Source organism: Emiliania huxleyi (genome assembly GCF_000372725.1).
Source record: "Emiliania huxleyi CCMP1516 unplaced genomic scaffold EMIHUscaffold_81, whole genome shotgun sequence".
NCBI classification, from domain to species: domain Eukaryota; phylum Haptophyta; order Isochrysidales; family Noelaerhabdaceae; genus Emiliania; species Emiliania huxleyi.
In genome coordinates this window covers 177,422-181,368 of record NW_005195940.1, presented here as the reverse complement: position 1 = coordinate 181,368, position 3,947 = coordinate 177,422, and positions in this window count along the sequence as shown.

The following is a 3,947-nucleotide window of genomic DNA, read 5'->3' as shown; positions in this document are numbered from 1 at the left end:
CACCCCGAGACTGCCCGGCGATGGTGCTTTCGTCGCCGAGCCTTGCCGCCGCTGCCTCGCAGCGGCTCTGTGCCTCGGCGCCGAGCCGAGACATGCCAGGCGGCCCGCCGCCGCCCACCGAGACGAGGCCCGTCCCCTCGTCGTGCACTGCGTCGCTCGCGCCTCCGCCAAAGCGATCTCGATCACGCTTTGCGGCGACGGCGCCATCGACGCCGACTTGAGCCGCTGCCCTCGCCCAGCAGCGGGTGCTCGCCGCTGTCCACGGACGCGGCTCGTCAGGCGGCGCGGTGCCGCCGGCTGCAGCGACGGCTGTCCCGGCCGTCGCGTCCTCGAGAGAGGCGAGCGAGCCGGCAGCAGAGCCCGCATGGCCCCCGACTTGCGCCGCTGCTCTCGCCCAGCAGCGGTTGCTCGCCGCTGTCCACGGACGCGGCTCGTCAGGCGGCGCGGTTCCGCCGGCTGCAGCGACGGCTGCCCCGGCCGTCGCGTCCTCGAGAGAGGCGAGCGAGCCGGCAGCAGAGCCCGCATGGCCCTCACCGCCACAGCCGCTCTGCCTGCTGACCTCGCTCTCGCCGCCGCCGCCTGCAGCGGCGCCTCCGCGGCTCCGAGAGGACCCGGCCCGCGGCCGCGCCTCGTCGAGCGCCTCGTCGACGCCCTCGGCGACGCCTCCTCGCGTCGCGTGCCCGTGCGTGGCGGCCGCACCGCCGGCAGAGCTCGAGTGGCCCTCCACGCCACCCCGAGACTGCCCGGCGATGGTGCTTTCGTCGCCGCGCGTTGCCGCCGCTGCCTCGCAGCGGCTCTGTGCCTCGGCGCCGAGCCGAGACATGCCAGGCGGCCCGCCGCCGCCCACCGAGACGAGGCCCGCCCCCTCGTCGTGCACCGCGTCGCTCGCGCCTCCGCCAAAGCGATCTCGATCACGCTTTGCGGCGACGGCGCCATCGACGCCGACTTGAGCCGCTGCTCTCGCCCAGCAGCGGGTGCTCGCCGCTGTCCACGGACGCGGCTCGTCAGGCGGTGCGGTGCCGCCGGCTGCAGCGACGGCTGTCCCGGCCGTCGCGTCCTCGAGAGAGGCGAGCGAGCCGGCAGCAGAGCCCGTATGGCCCTCACCGCCACAGCCGCTCTGCCTGCTGACCTCGCTCTCGCCGCCGCCGCCTGCAGCGGCGCCTCCGCGGCTCCGAGAGGACCCGGCCCGCGGCCGCGCCTCGTCGAGCGCCTCGTCGACGCCCTCGGCGACGCCTCCTCGCGTCGCGTGCCCGTGCGTGGCGACCGCACCGCCGGCAGAGCTCGAGTGGCCCTCCACGCCACCCCGAGACTGCCCGGCGATGGTGCCTCCGCCGCCGCGCGTTGCCGCCGCTGCCTCGCAGCGGCTCTGTGCCTCGGCGCCGAGCCGAGACATGCCAGGCGGCCCGCCGCCGCCCACCGAGACGAGGCCCGCCCTCTCGTCGTGCACCGCGTCGCTCGCGCCTCCGCCAAAGCGATCTCGATCACGCTTTGCGGCGACGGCGCCATCGACGCCAACTTGCGCCGCTGCCCTCGCCCAGCAGCGGGTGCTCGCCGCTGTCCACGGACGCGGCTCGTCAGGCGGCGCGGTGCCGCCGGCTGCAGCGACGGCTGTCCCGGCCGTCGCATCCTCGAGAGAGGCGAGCGAGCTGGCAGCAGAGCCCGTATGGCCCTCACCGCCACAGCCGCTCTGCCTGCTGACTTCGCTCTCGCCGCCGCCGCCTGCAGCGGCGCCTCCGCGGCTCCGAGAGGACCCGGCCCGCGGCCGCGCCTCGCCTAGCGCCTCGGCGACGCCCTCGGCGACGCCTCCTCGCGTCGCGTGCCCGTGCGTGGCGACCGCACCGCCGGCAGAGCTCGAGTGGCCCTCCACGCCACCCCGAGACTGCCCGGCGATGGTGCTTTCGTCGCCGCGCGTTGCCGCCGCTGCCTCGCAGCGGCTCTGTGCCTCGGCGCCGAGCCGAGACATGCCAGGCGGCCCGCCGCCGCCCACCGAGACGAGGCCCGCCCCCTCGTCGTGCACCGCGTCGCTCGCGCCTCCGCCAAAGCGATCTCGATCACGCTTTGCGGCGACGGCGCCATCGACGCCGACTTGAGCCGCTGCTCTCGCCCAGCAGCGGGTGCTCGCCGCTGTCCACGGACGCGGCTCGTCAGGCGGCGCGGTGCCGCCGGCTGCAGCGACGGCTGTCCCGGCCGTCGCGTCCTCGAGAGAGGCGAGCGAGCCGGCAGCAGAGCCCGCATGGCCCTCACCGCTACAGCCGCTCTGCCTGCTGACCTCGCTCTGGCCGCCGCCGCCTGCAGCGGCGCCTCCGCGGCTCCGAGAGGACCCGGCCCGCGGCCGCGCCTCGTCGAGCGCCTCGTCGACGCCCTCGGCGACGCCTCCTCGCGTCGCGTGCCCGTGCGTGGCGACCGCACCGCCGGCAGAGCTCGAGTGGCCCTCCACGCCACCCCGAAACTGCCCGGCGATGGTGCCTCCGCCGCCGCGCGTTGCCGCCGCTGCCTCGCAGCGGCTCTGTGCCTCGGCGCCGAGCCGAGACATGCCAGGCGGCCCGCCACCGCCCACCGAGACGAGGCCCGTCCCCTCGTCGTGCACCGCGTCGCTCGCGCCTCCGGCAAAGCGATCTCGATCACGCTTTGCGGCGACGGCGCCATCGACGCCGACTTGAGCCGCTGCTCTCGCCCAGCAGCGGTTGCTCGCCGCTGTCCACGGACGCGGCTTGTCAGGCGGCGCGGTGCCGCCGGCTGCAGCGACGGCTGTCCCGGCCGTCGCGTCCTCGAGAGAGGCGAGCGAGCCGGCAGCAGAGCCCGCATGGCCCTCACCGCTACAGCCGCTCTGCCTGCTGACCTCGCTCTCGCCGCCGCCGCCTGCAGCGGTGCCTCCGCGGCTCCGAGAGGACCCGGCCCGCGGCCGCGCCTCGTCGAGCGCCTCGTCGACGCCCTCGGCGACGCCTCCTCGCGTCGCGTGCCCGTGCGTGGCGGCCGCACCGCCGGCAGAGCTCGAGTGGCCCTCCACGCCACCCCGAGACTGCCCGTCGATGGTGCTTTCGTCGCCGCGCGTTGCCGCCGCTGCCTCGCAGCGGCTCTGTGCCTCGGCGCCGAGCCGAGACATGCCAGGCGGCCCGCCGCAGCCCACCGAGACGAGGCCCGCCCCCTCGTCGTGCACCGCGTCGCTCGCGCCTCCGCCAAAGCGATCTCGATCACGCTTTGCGGCGACGGCGCCATCGACGCCGACTTGCGCCGCTGCCCTCGCCCAGCAGCGGGTGCTCGCCGCTGTCCACGGACGCGGCTCCTCAGGCGGCGCGGTGCCGCCGGCTGCAGCGACGGCTGTCCCGGCCGTCGCGTCCTCGAGAGAGGCGAGCGAGCCGGCAGCAGAGCCCGCATGGCCCTCACCGCCACAGCCGCTCTGCCTGCTGACCTCGCTCTCGCCGCCGCCGCCTGCAGCGGCGCCTCCGCGGCTCCGAGAGGACCCGGCCCGCGGCCGCGCCTCGTCGAGCGCCTCGTCGACGCCCTCGGCGACGCCTCCTCGCGTCGCGTGCCCGTGCGTGGCGACCGCACCGCCGGCAGAGCTCGAGTGGCCCTCCACGCCACCCCGAGACTGCCCGGCGATGGTGCTTTCGTCGCCGCGCGTTGCCGCCGCTGCCTCGCAGCGGCTCTGTGCCTCGGCGCCGAGCCGAGACATGCCAGGCGGCCCGCCGCCGCCCACCGAGACGAGGCCCGCCCCCTCGTCGTGCACCGCGTCGCTCGCGCCTCCGCCAAAGCGATCTCGATCACGCTTTGCGGCGACGGCGCCATCGACGCCAACTTGCGCCGCTGCTCTCGCCCAGCAGCGGGTGCTCGCCGCTGTCCACGGACGCGGCTCGTCAGGCGGCGCGGTGCCGCCGGCTGCAGCGACGGCTGTCCCGGCCGTCGCGTCCTCGAGAGAGGCGAGCGAGCCGGCAGCAGAGCCCGCATGG